General features: G+C 38.4%; 1 long non-coding RNA gene across 1 annotated transcript in view; it reads left to right on the top strand.

Moving 5' to 3' along the window:
- The first annotated feature begins 4,206 nt into the window (after nucleotides 1-4,206).
- The window catches only part of LOC113006402 (uncharacterized), a 63,274-nt gene continuing 45,850 nt past the window's right edge, over nucleotides 4,207-21,630 (top strand). Inside the window, exon 1 of the long non-coding RNA XR_003269748.2 lies at nucleotides 4,207-4,346. This is a non-coding gene — a long non-coding RNA (uncharacterized LOC113006402). The remainder of the gene's footprint in view (nucleotides 4,347-21,630) is intronic.

A 21,630-nucleotide genomic window follows, 5' to 3' on the forward strand; every position in this document is an offset into this window, starting at 1 on the left:
CAGGAGGTAGAAAACCCTGCCTAATCCCTTCAGTGCTTTTACAAATATCTGTATTTCCCCACTTAGGAGTTCTGAAGATTACTGCCACAGTCTGTGTATCTGTGGACAATGAGTGATTATTGTACCCACATGGTGTTTTTTTATTTGGCCCAGCAATCTATTTTATGGTTCAGGCAGCAATTCTGTCATGGATCCTGGGAATACAGTACAGGATGTGTTATAACCTCTGCGAGACGTGTGAAGTTTTCCATTTTTGGTTGTTTTCTGTGTCCATTGTTTAACCTGTTCTTTAACCTGTACACTTATCATTTTAAATGGAAAACTTTATGTTTGTTTGTTGAACTAAGAGTTCAGAAATGAGGTTTTTAAATTTTTTGAACCTGCAAAATGTTTAGATTATAAGAATATGGTTTATCGGACAACTCAAATATAGTGTGATAAAATCTTAATGATGTGGGTAAACAAACAATTGAAAATTAAAATAAAAACAAAATCATTTTCAGACAATTATCAAAAAGCAGTGCAAGGAGCCAGAACAGATGTGTGCTGGGTGAGCTAATATCAGTTGCACTGCAACTAATACCAGTTACACCGCAACTGATATTAGTTGCAGTGCAACTAATATCATCAAAAACAAATTTTATTAATTTTAAGAAAATAATGCAAAAAATTTTGCCTGCATAGGTTGATAAAATGTGACAATTTATTGCTTTACTTTTTTTATTATCATAAAATAAAATAAAAAGAAATAAAATAACAGGTTCATGTGTCGTGTTTTATCCATTGAATTACTGTATAGTACAAAACTAAAATGTGCGTCTTTTTCCTGTTTAACGTCATTTTTTAAATTAAGCTTGAACAATGAAATAATTACCAGAAATTTCTTTCTTTTTAACCGGCCTGTTTATTGAACCGTCTGACAAAAAGAAATTAAATATCATTCAATCATTAAATTTGTATTATTTTTCCTGCGTCCAGGATTTTTTTGTGATGTATTGTCTTAACAAATAATTGGGGAAATTAATATTTACATATTTAATATTTAGTTTGATGATGTGGAGGTCCAAAAAACACAAAAACACATGCACCAAATATGACACACTTGTGTTACAGGGTTAAGTAAACAGTAATAACGGCCAATTAAGCGAGGTATTAAAATAACATTTTATTGATAGTATTTTGAATTAAATATCATAAATAACTATCAGTTGGTAATGTGACTACTGCCTGTAGTATTATTGCTAAAATGAGAGTAATGATAATTGTTAATGTTTTTACCCGACTCTGTGATGTGCTGTCAGTCATTTATTTACTGACTCTTATTAGTAACGGGCTCATGCATACTCACCGTGATTTCCCCAGCCTCTGCTGATGTAGAGAAAAAAAAAGGTTTTATACACTGTCATCTGCATAGATCGTGATATTGAGTGCAACACTATTCTTTTATGTATGTCTTCATTAGTGTAATCTGCAGTGTAAGATGTGATTATAATATAAGCTTGAACAGCGAGTACACTCATATGGGTTATTCATGCATGTTGTGTATTAATTAGCAAGGAGCCTCTCTGGTGCGTTTCTTTTCAGGCCGGTTGTTTGAAGTGTTTCTTTACCAGCAGAGGATGCTCATGGCATTGGAGCCAACTCTGAGGAAGAGCCTCTCTTCCTTTTTCCCTGGAAGTTCACCCACCAAGGAGGCTCTGCTAATAAGTTCCCCGGGCTAACCCCAACCTGTTTTCAACCTCATTCCCTACAATATAAAGAGAACTAAAGATGCATTTGTTCTTGTAGATATTTTACTAGAGCTCTCAAATGTTGGACAAAGTATTCAGCACTTCATTCATTGTGGACTTAAAATGTTAAGTATTCGCGTCATGAGATATAAAAATAGAATGTATGGTGCTAAACATAGTTGAATAGTTTCTGTGTTCCTCGCCATTTCATGTGAATAAGGATTAAATAAATTGGAGGGCTAGGCCATTACTGGACATATTTTCACAGCTTAAATCTGAAATGGAAATGAGAGGCAATTATAACAATTTCTAATATCACCATTATTACATGGTGACCCTTCATTTCACACAGTTTGGGCACTTTGGATAAAGCAGGCTTGTTGGAAGTCACACGGGCTTTTATTTTTCTTTCTGTCTGAAAGGGGCACTTGTCTTCGCTTTGACCTCTCAGGAGAGTGCTTTGTGTGCTCACTTTACTATGTGTTTTTTTCTCCCTTCTTCAGCTGTATCAGGGTGTCTGACTGTCCAGGAAAAGTCACCCAATCTGCCCCGCTGACACAGAAAAGGGCTTTTACAGGCTTCTGGGATTTCTTGGAGAACCGCAATCCAAAGTGTCCACTATGACCACTTAAAAGATGCTGACAACAGTATTAATGAGATTTCCTTTAGGCTGAATGGGGACAAAAATGATGCCTAACCACAGTTTCAGTTCAAATATTAGCTCTGTGGTATTGGTTTCCAAGGACTAGACTTCACTGGTACTTCACTGGTAATTTGATAGTTTAAGATGTAACTTTACGAAGCTGAAATAAGAATAAAAACTTCAGAAATTAATAGATTTGTTCTCAATAAATCAGTGTCAACAGACATATGGTAACAATCCTTTAAATGTAGCTTTTCATGTCCAAGTATTTATAGGTTTATCATTATGCAGTGATTATATGACACAAAGGTTATTTTACTGTTTTGGGACATTGTAAACAACAAACGATAAATAGAAGTAATTAAGTAACAATCTGTGCTTTAATCAATCAAAAAAATAACCTTGTTTTTCAATCTAAAATAATTCTTTCCCCCCTCACAATCACAGTGATCATGATTTTATTTCCTTTGGTTTTGTAAAGTCTGCTCTCGGCTCTTGCTTCATTAATTTTTTTCCTCATCAGTTCATCTCTGTAAGAGTGATGCTTGTTGACACATATTTGGACAGGGCAGAGGCTGTTATATCAGTGGAGCATGCCCATGCTTGTGAAGTTATCACCTTCAGCAGATCAAAGACAGTTGGCACATTATTTATGCATTGCTGAAAGGTGAGGTATTCAGTTGAAGTCAGCCAGCAAAGCATAGCTACCCTTTATTCTGAAGTAATGATTTCCTCTTGATTGAGTGCACCCAGTCAAATGCTGAGAGATCTGTGTTCTTTGTTCTGTGTGGGGCATAATATGAGACTTTAAAATAAAACAGTATTTTGTGGGGTTTTGTCAAATAATGTTGGACTGAAACACCCGCAAAGTTAACTGTGAGACCTGATTATTATTATTATTATCTTCAGAATTACTTTGCATTGATTTGTGCTAGGGTAAGTCGACTGCTATTTACTTTCCTACAGTGTGTTAATTTCAGAAAAAATGAGTAGTGACACAAATACACAGGGCTAACTAAAAGGTTGTGCCCCCAGACCGTGATGATCCTCAAAAAATTGTTTTATAGAGGATATACAGCGGTGAGCCCGAGGCTAGTCTTTAGCTGCTGTTGTTTCCTAAGGCCTAAGGCAACAACCTTGGTCCGTGTCATAACCCACTTTTATTATTAGGGAGGATATAAAAATATATATTCTGTGTCTTCATTGATTATCTCCCCCAATGGATCGGGTTCTTCGGGTTATAGCTACTGCTTTTATCAGATTTAACTGATGTGCTGCACAAATATAACATGTAGTAAGCTCTTAATTATTTATATTTATTTATTTTTTAGTTGATGTCAGCAGTTTGGGCCGTCAGTGAACCGCCACAAAGAGTTTGGTCCTTTTTAAACAGATGTTTCTAATGAGCAGAGGAAGCGGATTTAAGCAGCCTGCTCGGTCAGGACTATTTTCACTCAAAGGTCATTCAGGAAAGAGGAGGTACACCTCGTCACTTTTTGAAGGACTAAGTGTTCTGCTTTGAAACAGACCATTGGGAGACTCAAATGACTCAAAAGGCTATATCAGCGAGCACTTGTGGTTGACGTTATTTATTTATTAATTTGAGGCCTGTCTACTGACACATCTGAGTGGTCTAATTGCTGCGAATTGACACCGGTTACAGTCCATAATGGGAGCTTGGGAGTCTTTCCTAACCGCAGTTCATTCAGCCGCCCCTCGCTGCAACTTAACTGCCCTTAAAATGTCTGATTGCAACATGGGAGCTGTGGGGCGAGACAGGATTATCAGTCTTTGTTGTGTGACTGTGTCTATTATCCTGACCTCTATTCACAATGGGCCCTTAGGAGTGTCGCTTCCAGCCACACAGCAAACTACCCCATACCCGACAAACAACAAGTGAATCAGAGATCTCCCCCTGTCCCAATGCTCTAGACACTTACAGCTCCAACACTTGGCAAAGCGCACCACTGCAGGTAAGGCTATCAAATCCCTATTGATTTAATAAAGATAAATTGGAGGCACTTCCTTTCGGTGTTATTGCTGCAGAGCCGATTGATTGTTTGTGTTGACTGGCGATATTGTCACTGCAGTACTGTTAGTTACGCAAGTTCATTAGCTGTGAAAAGTTGCTTGCAGGGTCTTTTGTCTGGGATGTAGAAAGCTTTTGTGTGTGTTATAGTGGTTAAAAGTGGATTTGCACATGCATGTGATTTTGGTTAAGGAAAGGCCATTTTGGAAAAGCTAGCATGTATCTCCTGTTTTTATGTTGTTCCATGAGGATAGTCAAGACAATCAAACATTTAAAAGAATACATTTGAGAAATCCAATTTCCAGAGGTAAACTGTACAGCTTGTTCTTTTTTTAACAGATTACATTTAAAAAATGTTGTGATTAAAACAATCCTAATTTTGTGTTACATGAAACATTGTGTTACATTGCATTTTAATTCAAATGCATTATTTATCACCATTTAGTTTGGCATCAGAGGATGAGGTTTAATATTGATGAAAAGAAAAATAAAGTTGTAGAGCACCTTAGTTGGAGTCCCAAAGGAAATATATATCTTTAAAATTTTAGATCAGTAAATTAAACGTTCCACTGCTCACCAATCCAAGGTTTTGTAACTTTCTTTTTTTTTTCACTTGGATTTAAAAATGTAGCTTCTGTATAAAACAAAACTCTCGAGCCTTTTCTCTTTGTGCCAGTGAGAAACGGTAAGAATGGATGTGAACAATGCCAGAGGAGACGTCTAAAGATCCTACCAGCAGAGGGTTTTAGATTGAATCCTGGCCCAGCGTAGCTCACAGACATAGCAAGCGTCTGAATCAATTCCATACATATCCATTAAAGCACAACTGATTAATTCATCATGTTTATTTTCACGGTGGATGACACGCAGCCTATTTATAAACTCGCTATAATCATAAAGGTATCAAGGCAACAAGAAATTGAGGGCTTCTGTGGCTTACTTTCAATATTAGATTTGACCTAAAACCTAAATACACGCATGATGAATGAAAGATGAAGAAGGACAATCGATTTTCCCCCCTTCTTTTATTTTAGTTTTCGCATATCTAGTTGAAATCTCCGTGCTGTCGTGGCAGGTTAAAAGGAGGAAAGGGCGTTGAAGTTAACATCATCATCCATTAAGCCTTTTTGAAAACCAAATATGGCAGAGCTTTCGTTTTCGCTGAACCTATTCTTTCAGTAAAACGGTGCAAGCATAATTCTTCTCCATCTGTCAGGAGAACTTTAAAGCACAGCAAGTGTGAATTCAATTTATTTCTCTGTGCTCTGCCCCTCGCTGCAAATTGCTTAATGGTTTGAACTTTATTTCTGAAAGCAGCAATACAAAGTTGGGCGAGATAACATCTAGTCAGGGCCATTAGAAGTGCTTTGATTGTTTTGCATTTGTGTTATTGTAGAGTATTGTACCGGGGCCGTCCTCTGAATGCACTCTGTTTTCTAATTATCAAAAACTTGGATTTTTGAAACCTGAATAAAAGCATCAATTCATAAAAATACACGAGGAAGGAAATTCAATAAACTAAAGAGGGGACAGATTTTATTTCATGTGATCAGTTGTTACAACAAAAGTGGGATTTTTTTGGCACTCTTTGGTTACAGGAAATAATTCTTGAAACTTCCTTAGTGGACTGCTATCGCTGAAGTCATCTCAAACGTGTCCTACTGTCAAACGGAGCTGTTCCACTGACTGCAGACTCACTTATCCTCTCTCAGCCCACTACATGAGATGGGGATGATTGCAGTCTTGAAATCAATGAAACCACAAACCTTCCTGATAATATTCCCTCTTGGGGTGCAGTGGCAGATACATTCAGCGCACTATTTATCCCTCTGCCAGAGTCTTTACTGGAGGCATTTGTGGGCTCAATTTGACGTGAACTATACTCAATGAGCTGGTGACAAATCTGCATGTTTACCACAAAGCTGTTCAAGCGGTGTCATATGTTGCTCCAAAAAGAAAGTGAAGAAGTTTAAGGCATGAAAGTCAGCTCATCAGTCGCTTCTATCAACGGCGTTTACAATGTGTGCAAACAGCAAACAGGTTTAGCGCGTTTTTAGGTCTTATTCTTAAAGTCGGAAAGACTTGAGGAAGATGATGCTTTTGTTCTTTGGCTTTGTGTGATCGAACCCCCTGGAGAAACATTCACACATCTCTAAATACAAGTTTGACAATAAAAAAGTCTCTCAAGCCCTCCGATCAGTCATCGCTTTCCACAGCATTATTCCCCAAACAATAAAAAGACAATATCAGATTAATATATAGCCCGTTCTTGGTTGGGATTTATCCTTGTGGGGCAGGCAACGTCTCCCTGTCTGAACTCACCAAGCAGTAAGAAGGATTTGGTTGACAGAGCACAGCGGGCTCAGAGATGCCTTCGCATTTGAGGTCACTGGTGGATAGCGAAGTTATCTAAAGCCCCAGTTTGTGTCGATTTCCCCCACCGTCCCAGCGCGAGTGTCAGAGATTAGTGGTGCATCCATCCTCTGTGACCTCTAGGAGCTGAAGAGATACTTTGTCGCCATTTTGTTGCTGTCAAATGATGTAAGGTGAATACAGTGATTTCATTGGCAACCTATGCTGGCCCCGTTTTTGTAGCATGGCATCTAATTTCAGTCAGTGCGCCTTCCTCCCATCCTTTGCTTCATAAATTGCAGACATGAAGTCAAATTATGTGGGGATGCTTAGTCTCATTCTCCAGGAGACCACAGAGTAATGTGGGAACATTATTCTGACACCAGTCATTTTGGGTATTTGTGTTTATTTTTAGTTTGATTTCATGTCAAAAGAATTCTCAAAAATCTGACTTTATCTCATGTCTTTAATGTCACCTACTTATCAGAAACACTTTACCCTAAAACACACTTAATGCCAGTTCTAATTGCATAGCATGCAGAAATCAATCATATAGATCTTTCAGTTTTTAGTACATTGACTATTTAATGACACTCCGTAGTCTGACGACTAATTGACAGACCTTCACTCATGGTTACCCAACCGTTAACGGATCACCTCATATTTCAGTATATTTCTCATTTCAGCTGACAAGACAGTGATAGAAATAGACAAAACTTGTACAAGTAGTGTCAAAATGTCAACCCGACCATCTATGATCAACAAAATGTCTGTATTGAATCTCTCTACGGCCTCAGTATTCCCCGGCCAAAACAACAGAACTCAATGCAACCAGAAAACTGGCATAAAAACCTCAGCCAGTTATCTGACATTCCCATTTCTAAGGCTGTCAGTCCTTTGCCTGGTTCTGGCATTGTGCTGTGTATAAATCCTTCCCCTAAGGAAGAGGAGTTACTCAAAACACAGAGCTACACCAAAAAGCATACTTTACAATATCTTAAGAAACGATCTGCTGAGTGTTGAGGTGCGTGCATTATCTGAGAAAAGCAAGCAATCCATTCAGAATATCAGCAGTGAAAGTAAAACCTACACTTTCTGAGATCACCGCGATAAAACATGTACAACAGTTCACATAATGTCTAATTACCATTCCTCCAGATGTCCCCATTGTAGTGATTTAGTCTAGTATGAGAGAATCAATGTAAAAAGTACATCTTAAATTTATAGACGGCTCTCTGATTCTGCACCTTCTTGTTTTATCGTGTCAAAAAACATGCATTATTAATCCCATGTGTTGCCTCGAGTAATAAACCTATCTGAGGAGGAGCATGCGCAGCTCACTGAATGACGAGTCCTTAAGAAGGAAGGAAGAAACAGGAAATCCCCCCACCCCCACCCCCACCCTCAGTATGTTTCGAGGTTTCCACATTTGAAACAGCAGTGCACTTCTTTATGCATTTAATCTCCTCTATAGATAGACCTGAATAATGCAAGGAGTTCTGTGCCAAAATGTCTGTATTTGCATCGGCAGGGGAGAACATATCTTGGGTCCACTCGTGCAGTTACCGTAGCTGCAACTCCTGCTTAGGGATGGGTACCGGTGTCCGGTGCCATGATGGCACCGGTTCTGACATAAACGGTAGTAACCAGACCGAAAAGCAGCGCACATTTCGGTGCTTTATTTCGGTGCTTTTTTTTCCTGAGCTGTGATACACTTCTAGCCAATCATTTTACGTTTCCCAGGATAGTAGGCGGGGCCAGGTACGTAGGTTCAGTTAGAGCAGAGCTACAGATTAAAAATGTCCAAGGCGAAGCGGTCAAAAGTCTGGCTGTACTTCACAGCAAAAGATGCAAACTCAGCAGCAACAAGTGCTTTAAGCTGATACTGTGATACTGTCAAAGGAGGTAACACCTCAAATCCGATGAAACACCTGGCGACGCATAGCATTTTGTTAAAAGCCGAGAAATGCGCCGTATTTGATAGCTTGCTGCGAGACCTCACACTGTGCACGTTGGGTGGGTTGCCAGTTATCGGACCCGGAGCAACATCCCCCAAAAACCCGAAGAATAGAGTCCTGGCCCCTAGCCCTGCCAGTGTAGCAGAAATGATGAGGATGATGATGGCAGCAGCCGTTCTTCTCTGCGTGAGTCGCTTAATGTTGTTCGAGTGTAAATTACGTTGAGTAGGCTAACCACGTTATTACATTAATGCATGTAAGGTGAACTAACAAACATCATCATAGCTACATGCGGCTGTCTTCTTGTTTGATGGCAGATGCTCCCTTCACCCTGGCCAAAAAGGCTAAAATGACCAAAGAAAAAGTGGGAAACAGCTGAACATGAGAGGTTTTTGGACAAAGTTTGTGTTTTTTCCATTGTTTAAGCACTGCTTCCAGCCAAGAGTGATACCATATATGCCCCATAGCTGCAGAAAAGGCTAACATTGTTATCTTTTTACAAAAAAACAAAACAAAACAGCTGAACATGAGAGGTTTTTGGACAAAGTTTGTGTTCTCCATTCTTTAAGCACCGGTTTGAGCACCGTTTAAGCACCGGCACCGTTTCAAAAGTACCGATTTGGCACCGGTATCGGATAAAACCTAAACGATACCCATCCCTACTCCTGCTTTGTAAACGAGCGCCAACTTTCGCATCAAAAAAGGAAAAAAGAAAAGGAAGAAACCGCATTTTCTACAAGTAATTGTCAACTTAGCACATTGTATTGTGTTAATGTAGGAGTGAAATTGGCTGTGGTTACATGCATATCTGCCTTTATGCACACAATTTTTTCTTTGTGGTACACAAAATGTGGTCCTAAATGCTGGAGTATGTAAGGTAGCAAGGGTGTTTTAATTCACCTGGCTAATAGTGTGAGACAAGGCCCTTTAGGTCCTCAATTACTATAAAGTAATGATTTCTAAAACTGCAGTTACACTTGGACAGTTCATGAATTATTCAGGAAGTACTAGAAGGATTAGAGGGACATTGTCCTCTCATGCCGATATCTTCAGTGGTTTACTTAGAAGTTTTTCCTTTTCTCACGTTGAATTTCATTGACGAGCATTCAAGCACACAAAAAATCCAAATAAACTATCTGCAGCAGCCATAAACATCTATCACATGGAGTTCATTAGGACTTTAGAAGAAGGAATAATTAGGTAAAGGCACAAGGAGAGGTTGTCTGTTTGTTTTGCCTGTAAGTAAGTTTATTTGGCTGAATCGTTCAGTTTCCCCAACAGTGTCATATCAGTGCAAACGACTGTAAATCATGCCAGCAATAAGCATGCGTATCACTATGTCTTGATTGCAAACGGAGGAATGAAAATAGACACATCTCTTTTGCCTGATTTTTTACAGAATTTAACTTGACATTACTTAAGCTAAAACACTGTGCTGCTCCTACTGTGCTGCTGTGCCTTGTTAGGCTGAATTGCTGCTGGGGGATGTCAGGGAAAGAAAAGGCCCAAGTTCATGCTTTACCTGCAGTAGATATTCACAGTAGAATATATATAAAAAAAGAGTTGCTTTTCATTATATCTACTCTTTGCCCGGCAAAAAGCTTGGTGGGTGATGGGTCGTGTTTATTGTGGTGGTGTCAGCAGGTCCATAGAGGCAGACTGGACTGGTGTAATAACCATATAATTCAAGTTGTCAGCCCCTTTTCACCTGGCAACACAGAGAAGGAGCTGTCCATCATGTGCTCCGGCTTGCCTTTTAAATGGCCCTTTTCAAGTGATACTGGCCACTCGGGCGCTTGCATTCCAGATTCGTGCATGACGCTTTCATTACGATTTTAAGAGCACTCTGAGAGCTGTTTAAGTAGTGTTTAAAAGGAAACTATTTGCTTTACTCCTAACTGAGTGGAACAGGCGGTCCGGACCGGAGTCATACTACCAGTGATATGGCCTCGCTTCAATCAGGCCTATAACAATATGCCTGGCAGTCAAAAGTTAATGATAAGTATTGGAAGGAATAGCATTATCTGCTTAGTGTTCATCTCCACGAGCAGAAACTAAATGTGCTACCTGGGCCCAAGGCAGAATCTGTGTTCATACCTAGATAGGACCCCAGCTGTGTGTTTCACTGAGATAGCGCACCACAAAAGTAGCCATGACCAAAATGCTGATAAATGAATCGGTGACATTTGATGTGTTAGTTTAATCCCCCCCACCCCACCCCACTTTTAAGGCTCGATTTATTTATCAATTCATTTTGTGGCTTTGCTCCTCCTTAGCTACGAGGAGTTTGGATTTGTGGCTGCAGGAAGACTTGTGGAAGATTGATGTGTTATTCTTATCAAGCATGTCTTGATTAAAGTGTTTATAACTTTTCTGCCCTTAAGGGACAGGATGTGACATTTAAGGGTTTTTTTACCTTTTATGTTCATGAAGAATTTCATTTTAAATCTTTTAGTTCTGCAATTTTTGACCCATAATCCCATTTTTTGGTTCTTTTGATTGGGACTTCAACTTTTTGCAACTGAAAGCAAAGACTTAGTATCTTAAACCACAAAAATATAACAGTCAGCCCGTTTATATGGAGTTCCAGTATCAAATTCTGTGGAGTATCCCAATTTACAATTGTAATAATATGTGAAAAATCTCATTGTTCACAAGCTTTATACTAACCAAGGCACGCTATCGTTTGTGACCACAAAGCAATTTTACCTTAAAAGCCAAAATATATCTATATGAATGCATTTTAAAAACGTAAAACTATATTACAACCCAAATCCCTCATTAATGAGTAGATCAGCCAAAACAAGAGACTGGATATGAAAAAAACCAATGAACAAGCTTTATGAAAGAGCCAAGATATCACAGGGTATCACATGTTCTATGGGCTTATTTGAGCTGCCTGAGATTACTATGCAAGAACAGCGAGCTTTCTTCCTTGAATCGACTTCAGAGCACACTGTTTTCAGATGCCGCTCCAAGTTCTACTACATGCCATGATTAATTCAGCCATAATGTATGTTAATATATGTTAATCTGTGTCACTGATATGCTAATGAATACCTTACTCCCACAATCCAACTTGTCTGTGGCAGCAGCGCACGCTACTTGAAGGAGGTACAATGTTAAAATTCTACAGAAAGATCGTCTGTACAAATTGTGCTCATATAGAAGCCCTGTGGTGGGCTGTGAGTCGACTGTGGCGACGACGAGCATTGCCGGAAGTACTGTCCACCGTTCTCACAGAACTGTAACATAGAAAGAGATCAGTCAAGTTCATGATCACACAATTACAACGTGAAACCATATTTCTATTTGTGAAAACATGTTGTACTGAAAATGGCTTCGTGTCATTTTTACATCTGTTTACAGACACTGAGATTTGTGTGAGTCCACAGTTTGAAAAGAAAAACTCCCATACATCAACAACACACACACACACACACACACACACACACACACACACACACACACACACACATCAAATAAAAAGGGCTCTAGGAAGGAAAACTGGGTAAATATGTAATTTGGAATCACGGTTCCACTTTCCTGATATTTTTCAAAGGCATATGAACCTCGAGCAATATCATCTCTTTATTAACAGTAGATGGCACCATGTCATCGTGATATAAAGAGTAAGCTTTAATTCATCTTTTATTTCCAAACCATCTCTATCACAAATGGGAGGAGGAGCGGGGATGGGGGTGGGGTACCAGATCTGCCAAAATCCACTGAATGGGAAGATTTTCTTGATTTATTTATTTAGAACTGTAACATTATTGAACGTCTTGTAGTAATAATAATAATAATAATGCAGTTTATCATATTTGAAAGAAGATGCTCCGATGTGTCTCGTTCAGCTTGGAGCATGCATTGGAACTGAACGCTCATTGTTTGTGATGCAACAATTGTGGGTGTGAAGATGTTCACTAGAAGAGCTGCTGGAGTGTTTGTGACTACACCAAAGTACAATCAGCGCAAAAATGTGCTGCAGCAGAGACTAGACGAAATGTCAGAGCGAGAGTGAGGGTTCACGTTTGCTGGAGATAACTCTCTTTGAACCTTAACCTGAAGGCTTCTTGACTGCTATTACCTGTTGCACTTTAAGAGGCCCGAATGCACTTGATGGTATCTGGTCGACATTCTTCGTCTGTAGAAAAGTTTGAAGAGGGCAAAGCTAGAACATCACACGCTTCTTCAGTGGTTTTAGTATTTGCTGTCCGTGGTCAAGTCTCCCTGTCTGGGCGAGGACACCTGCATCCTTGTAAAAATGACTGTGGAATTAATCATTTTCAAGCCAACACTTTGGTGAATATTTTATGATTCTATTTCGCTCTATTTGTCTTGGTTTTTTGTGACAATCAGGCCACTGGAAAACAGTTATCAATTATTCACATTTGCTCAACAGGCTCATCAACATTTACCAGAACGGTGGGCTGACGAGACACCTAGTAATACAGGAAAAAACGCTGTTAAACATTTTTGTTTTCTTAATTAAGTTTTTGAAGATAATGTGAAAACATAAGAATTAAGGAGTACAAGATACGAGATGTTTAATAATGTTGTCGTATCAGGAGCACGATGAGAGCGGAAGAAACTGCAGAGAAAGAGCGGCGTGTTCAGGTTTACAAAAACAATGCATCTTCTGTGAAATAAATCATGTTTCTTTCAAACTTTCTTTACTCTGAATATTTCTGATTGGAAAGACATCAAGCTTTAGGGTTATTGGACTTCCTCTGATTCATTTCATCTGCTTTTTTTTTAAGGGCGCACTATTAATGATCGCGAAACTCGTAAACACACTCTGGCCATTTGCTTCGTCAGTGTTGTAAAAGATAATGACATGTTGAAAATAAATGAGCCACTCATAATCATAGCTAATCTGCCATCGCAGTCCTTCTCGTGAAAGACATTAATCAAGTTTGAATCCAGTGGGATATTTTATTTCCAATGCCTCAGGATAGCAAAGTGAGTGTAGACACTTAAGCCAGCTTTGAGTTGCACCTACTATAATACAATGGCCGCTAATTGCTAATTATGAAATTCTCTGATGGGCAGAGACACAGTGGGTTCATCCCATTATTGTTTATTTCTCATTATGCTGAGCTTTGTGCTAATGATTCCATTTTATTCACTGCACATGCACTGAAGAGTTTATCCACTGTCATGTGCAATATACTGTATATACTGTGCTGGATATAGTCACTGAACATAGGTCAAGACTACACGAAAACAAACCTTTTAAAGGACTGTTTTCAGCTGTGCCATTTCGTAGTCTTAATTGAATTTAAATGATTGTTTGCTCAGCGGGCCATAAAGTCCCTCAACAAAATGTCTCTAGAATGGAGCCATAACATCAAGTGAAGTCTTTTAAACAGTCATGGAAACATAACAACAAATCTCTGAGCAGCTCAACTGTAAAAACTAATTGTTATTGTCGGTGGAAAACACTTTCACGAAGCAATTCAACTTTGTATCAAGACGAGATCTAAGCAAATCTATGGAATGTAATTTTACAGCTTAGTTGTGTTCCTGCAATTCCCAAATGGTCACCCTCAGGATAAACTAAAGATTGTACCGCAGCAGGGCCCCTAATGACTCTAATAGTATTGGTGTTGTGAAAATACTGCTCAACAACCAGCACTGATCATACTATCAAAGCTTTTGCAAAGGCAGTGCAGAAAGTTACAGTTTTGAATGCTTGAATTTCACTTTAGGTCTTCACGCTGTTTCCAAAAAGGCTTGGAGGCAGCACATCTTCAACATCGCATCAAACCATCTGTTTGCTGCTCTTTACACATCAAAGGTTCACACAAAAAGTCCACTTACAGGTAGATGTAGTCAAGTCACCAGCATCGGTGTCGCCCAGTGTTAAAGCGAGGTCATTTATACCTCGTAAGTGCAAACTTTGAACCTGCCTCAAATTTACTTTGTCACAACACTGAGCAGTTACATAAGGAAATTTGCAGTTCTGATGCTCTGGAGCAAGAGTTGGAGCTCATTTATTAAAGTAGGACACCCCTGTGCAGCCTGCCACTGTGCTCTGCAGTGCTATTGTACAGTACAAGAAGAGTAACATGGCAAGAATATCAAAATGTTTAAGGAGGAGTTTTTCTCTGTGACTGACAGTAATTTCTTTTTAGTTGTAAGCCGCTGATGTTTGTGTATTCCCTCTACTTCGTTTATGGTTCATCCTCATAGTTTTTAGGGGAACTTCTTTAGGGCGGTCTCAGTATTCACCTCGACTGTCCTCCTCCAGACAACATACATAGGTCATTTGTAAAAGCGAGAGTGCAAGTGCAAGCGAGACTTGTACTCTCGTCTCCTGGTCAAAGTTAGGTGTGTTTTTGTCAGCGCACCAGCAAAAATCCTGTTCGCTCTTTTAAAGTGAAATCACTCACTCAGTTTTTTCAGGAACAGTGTGGTTTCACCAAATATGACCAGCTCCTGAAGTAACTACTGAAGTAATGCTACATATTTAATTAGATTCGAATTATAGTTTTTCACAAGACGCCGATTTATAGTGTCTGTGACGTCACGTGTTGCCCTTGAACGTCGTCCACCAAAGAGGAAAACACAGAAATCACCTATTGAAAAAACAACAACAACAAAACAGAATGGGAATGTTTAAAGATTGGGATGAGTATGAGGTTGGGATGTGTGTTTTCTTAGTTGTGGATCAAATGATTAAGTTCTGATTCTGGATTTAGAAATTAATTAGGAATTCAATTCAGATTATTTTTTATCAGTGTTGCTGTTAACAACGATTTTGTTTCTAATTTGGAAAGTAAATTGAAATAGTCGACCTGGTTTTGTTTTGTACCCTGACACAGCTGACCAGAGGCAGGAAGAGAGCAGAACAATCCTGCTTGTTATTAACGGCATACAATTATTATATTGTGCCTTCTGAGAGAAATGTGGCTACAGCAGTCAGGTCAACTTGTGTGTACTTGTCTCTAAATTAAAAAAAAATAATAATAATAATGTTCACTTAATGTGTTCATTTCCAAGGCTTTGATGTTCTGTGACAAAAGTGAGACTGAAAAAAATCACGATTTAATATATATAATATATCACATAACCACTACAAAAAACAAACAAACTGCATGCTCACCAGCAGCACCCACTGTGGAGTCCTGCCCAGATAATAAAGGTAGCCAATGAACATCTCTCAAACACATTTAACTTGCTAATGTCAGCTGCATAACAATGACTGAAACAATTTGGACAATATGGTTGATATGTTTTCAATGGATGGTAGCTAGCTATGCAGCTTAAACAGTATAAATATTTTCTGCATTCTTATATATCATTTTGAATTTGAACATTTATTGGCTATAAGTCTATAGAAAATAACATTATAAAAACACAAAACAAAATTAAAACATGTATTTATAGCCCCGATTGTCCAGTTTCCAAACATGTACTGGCCACATAGGGCTCTTTTATCATCCCACGGGATTGTTATCAATTTAGTTATACTTGAACTTTTTATTGCATTCAAATGGCTAGAGAGTGAAACTAATTTAAATGCAGACGAGTTCATGTTTTTCCTTTCACCCCTGGCTATCGAGTGGGTGTCAGTTTATGCATGCTTGTTAAGATATGTGTGTAATGAAGTTAAAAAATCAAACCAGAATCCCGAACATGTTACACTTTCAGTGGGTCTGTCTGTGTTGTGCATTTTGGTCAGTTTGCTAGCAGGGTTTATTTGTCCCCTTGGAGCAAATCAATAAAAAAATATATCAGTTTTTTCCCCACGATGTGACATATCTGTCCTGATAGGAGTCGTTTCCTAGTATCAAAATAATGTGATCACATGTTATGACCTGCGGTTATCATATGTTAACTCAAACATCTATGTTTTTTTGCTTTTTTTGAAGGATGGTTTTCTGAGTTACCAGTATAGTTTTTTTTATCGCTAAAGGGTCATCGTAGCATCTGATGGTTCTTTTTTACAGCATCTGTGTTTGACTGAATAAATTCAACTTTTTAGACCTATTATTTCATTATTACACATTTTTCTGCACAGAAATAGTATTTTTTTACAAATTGTGATAATAGCCCTGCCTCTGTGGGGTTAGGAAGGTAGAAGATTTTTACTCTCCCATAAATTATTTTTAAACTATTTTATTATTATAAATAAAATAATTTCTCTTTGAATTCAGATTTTTTTTAACCTGACTGCAAATTCCTGAGGATAACATTATTTCTTACAGCATTTACAACATATACTACTGAGCTATAGTATTATCTGCAACTACATTATGGATGATATTATTCATTTTCATGTAACTGCTTCAGGGTCAAGAAAAAGAGAGAAAATACTTCAACTACTGTTTGATTTTTCACATTTTCATCATTACAGAATTTCAAGAAGAGTCATTTTTGCATCAAGTTTGCAACGGCAAACTTGATTGAACCTCTGCCACCAGCTCAACTATTATGCTCCAAAACACCTCTGTTCCCCTACACTTCTTCATTTCTGACATTCCAATTATCTTTACATCAATCATTAAAATCTATTAACATTTCATGTGTTTTTTTATGGATTATCTTAGGCTGCAGTTCCAGTCTTCGTGCCGAAAGATTTTTCTGGCAGAATAAAAATTTTACAGCTCAGTATAATTGAGTCTGTGTGTCACTATATCATGCAACATCCAAATGGACTCGTATACACTTCCTCTTAATAGTGGTTATAGCCATATGGAGTGTTTTATGATACATAGCTTTAATTAAAATACAAGGTGTTTTTTTTTCTCTTCAGCCAAGTTGGACAAAGTTAGAAATGATTTGAAGCGTGGATTTCCTTGTGATACTTGTAGTATCACAGAGTGTATTTGCCTTTCACACTTGGCTCATAAGTCACACAAGTATTCCTACAGATTACTCATTACTGATCTGATGCAGTATCAAAGTGATTGCCTGTTCAGTGACAACTAAGCTCAGTAAATATATTTAGTCATGACAATAAGAGCCAGAAAAGTCCCTTTGTTGATGACTATTTGCTTTTGAGCACCATTCACTATTCCTCAGTATTATTCAGTACTTGCTGATTATTTGGTTTCATTTAATTTCTATTCGCTCTGTGTTTTTAATTCACACTGATGCAAATCCATTCCAAGATTTTTTTATCCTTATTTTTACTAAAACTGTCACAATTTGAATTCCTTTTCAGAGAGACCCCATGGTAAGATTCATTACAGCCAGGAGGGAGATCAGTGCTAAATAACTAGCTCATGGTGGCTTTTAAAGGCCTCCAACTTCCGCAACGGCAGGAACCTGAAACTCTATAGCATATCCATTAAGTGCATAAGTTAGCAAAATGAACTTGATAGGACTGTATTTGTCAGCAGAGGGTCAGGATTAGACTTGGGTCTAATTTATTGTGGAGAATATAAGATGTTATTTCAAAAGATGGGTGTTTAAAAAAAGCTCAGTTTTATATCTTTGTGGGTTTAACAAGAATTTCACAAAACTTTAAAAATGTGAAAAACAATATTATCTTAAATGTTGCTTGTAGCAAATCAATAATCAATTTTATAGTTTATATATTAATGTTCTTTAACAACATTTATTTTACATGCTTTCACAACGGGGCGATCGTAGGTCAAGAGTTGCAAGTTTGCCTTGTAATCGGAAGGTTGCCAGTTCGAGCCCCGGCTCGGACAGTCTCAGTCGTTGTGTCCTTGGGCAAGACACTTCACCCGTTACCTACTGGTGGTGGTGGCGCCAGTGTCCGGCTGCCTCGCCTCTGCCAATGTAGCTGCCATCACCAGTGTGTGAATGACTGGATGTGTAAAGCACTATACAAATACTTTATACTCCATCACTGCACGATGAAGAAAAGTGAAGTTCAGGCTAGCTGGAGAATATAATAAATCTACATTTATGTCTTAGGAACAGATTAAGGATATATTTTTAATGCTGATGTAACAAACCTGCAAGAATGAAAAGAAAGGCTTACCAGATGGTAGTGAGTGCCTGCTGTGATGTATAGTCGGAACATGGGGGTACAAACAAAAAGAAAGAAAGCTGAGCGCAAAGCTGAAGATGCTAAGATTTTCAGTTGGAGTGACCGGGATGGATAAGGTTAGTTTTCAGAGGGACAGCTCAGGTTGAGCAATGTGGAGTGTAGTTTGGAGGAGGAATAGTGAGGATGTTGAATATGGAGCTAGCAGGCAGGATGAAAAGAGGAAGACCACAGAAAAGATTCATGGATGAGTTTGGTGTTACAGAAGAGGATGGTAGGGATAGGTGAGATGGAGACAGATGATCTGCTATGCCCATCCCTAAACGGACCTGCTGAAAGAAGACGAATGTAAGCAATCGAAATATTCCTTTTTCAATTGATTGCTTGCCATCGCCACCTCGCCTTCCAGTTTATATCTCACTGGCATCTGCTACTCAGATAATGTATAAGGATGAAGAAGAACAGAACAGAAAACTGCTGGTTTTACTGAAACAAATACATTTAAACAATTCAGAAAGTACATTTAATGAAAAAAGAAGAAAAAAATGAGATTGAAAGAAAAATAATGCACTGTTTTTGTTCTCGTGTAATGGGGGAAAAAAATCTCAGTGCCAGTCAAAGAGATTGATTTCCATGTTCACAGGGGGGTCAACTTTCATATCAACGATGCTGTGATGTGATTTTGATTATGACTGCTTCAGTGCCACCCTGCTGAGATGATGTTTTTGGTTGCTGTCTCAGATATTTGAAATTGCTTAAGCAACAAAGTGAACTGACAGACAAGCAGACTTCTCAGAGAGCAGACAAAGTAGGAAAACCGATTCCTTCATTACTTACCTTCAAATTGCAGTTTGGGTAGTCAGAGTTTACAAAAGTTCTCATGTCGCTGTAGAGCAATTGTCGTGTTTACAGGAATAATGAAAGGACAGTGGTGTTCTCAGTTTTTCCCTTTGTATTGCAGCGGAGACTTCTCTCAACGCCGCTGTGAAGACATCCAATTAAAATCAGAAAATATGGCCTCTGAGCTGGAGGTTACTGCTCCCAGTGGTGTTCCACCAACAATATTTTCATGGATAAATGTCTGTCGATGGAAATAAATATACTTCACCGTGCGTGTAAGACCCCAAATAATGGCAGGCCTGATTGCGACTGAGTATTTCCCACTGTTATGGGCTTGTGTATAGTTTGGCATGTTCACAGTTAAATAAAAAACAAAAAACTTGAAAACTGAAGCATAATTTCCTCAACTTCCATCTTAAAACCCACCATGAGTGATGTGGAAATGTTTGGGAAATAATTTCATAAAGTCATAAAGAGATTGATTGTTCTGCACAGTGATGTAAATCAGTGCAACCGTTACAAAAATCACATATTTATTGATTACAGTTGAACAGAATAGGTGCTCCAATAGTAAACTTACCAACATTTGGTCTGCCCTGTCTGAATTAGTTCAGCTTTGCCTCCGTGCCTGTAATTACTGCCCTATCGGAATGAGCTTAGCAAGCTAGTGTGAAGAAGTCCAGGTGAGGCCCAGCGTGGGTCCTTTCAGCCCTGCATATTCCAGCCCTGCCATTTAAAAAAGATGTTTTACCGCCTTGCAGCTCTGGTAAATGTCATGCCATTCTCCCCTGTGTGGGAGGAATTGCAGTCATGGCGGTGGTCAAAGAACCCCAGTCCTCACAACCAACAGGAGGCCGGGCATTTTGAGAAATAGATGAACAAACAATACATCCTGGGTTTTTTTTCTTTTACTTATTTGAAATGGAAGCGGGAGGAGAGAGAGGGTGTGTGAAAGTGATATTACAGTAATGTGGATCAAAGGTATAAATTTGCTACATTTGTATTCACAGTAGAGGCAGTAACAAAAGTTTGTATGTGTGAACTCTGCATAATGTTCATGTTTAAGGTCAGTGTGTGTGTGTGTGTGTGTGTGTGTGTGTGTGTGTGTGTAGGTGGGTCCATATTATAAATCTTGTGAGTGGTTTTGTTTTTTCTTTCTCTGAGGTAGAACAACAATTTGTTTTGATTAAATATACGATTTCCTTATTAACGGGTATATTTGTAAAAGCAGAGATTTAAAAACAAAGAAAATCTGTTGTAATCCGAATATTTAATACGAGCATTTTGCAACATTGTTGTTCTTCCCTGTGATGCAAATTCACACCAGAGGGTATTAATTTCTCTCAAAATGGGTTGTCACAAAACGAGACTAACCTGACTGTGAGACATCTCTCGATTTAAAACACCTATATTTGTGAAGATGCAAAGTGTTTTCTGCTAATCCTGTTGGGAAAGCTACAGACACAATTAGTTTCAGGAGAAGATAATCATCATCTTAAAAAGCCTTTTCCTTATCCATGGAAAATATTAATACTAGAGCTTAATATAAACGCTATATTTGTCAGTCATCTACTCACACTCTCCTTTCTGTCTCTTGGAAGTGGTCAGAATCATTTTCTGGGGAGTTATTTTCCGATCTTTGTTGTTAAGCTCCTCATCATCTGTGATTCTTGGCAACTTGGCAGATTTCTGGGCTCCGGTATAATTTTTCTTTCTTTTTTTGTCTTAGTAAAGATGTTAGAGGATAATTTTAACTTGGGTTTACTCATCAGGAATTTTTGCAGCATTTTTTCGAGGCGCTGAAACATGTCACACATTTCACTAACTCCTGTTTTTGCTGGTACAAAAAAAAATGGCTTCACTGTAACACTTTACTTGATTGTCCTTTCATATTTTAATCAAATATTGCATTGGAGAAGTTATTTATTCTTATTATAAAAGCTGCTATAAGCATTGCCCAGATGACTTATTTGTTTATGTTAGGCCAAAGTCAAAGAGCTCAGAAAAGCCAACTGGTTGATAAATCATTGCAGGAAGTGGCTCAGTGAAATCTCTTGCAAGGACAAACATTTCTGTAATTGCTTTGGTCAGCAGGAAATAGTTTGCAG

The sequence above is a fragment of the Astatotilapia calliptera genome, chromosome 15 (genome assembly GCF_964374335.1).
Source record: "Astatotilapia calliptera chromosome 15, fAstCal68.1, whole genome shotgun sequence".
Taxonomy (NCBI): Eukaryota; Metazoa; Chordata; class Actinopteri; order Cichliformes; family Cichlidae; genus Astatotilapia; species Astatotilapia calliptera.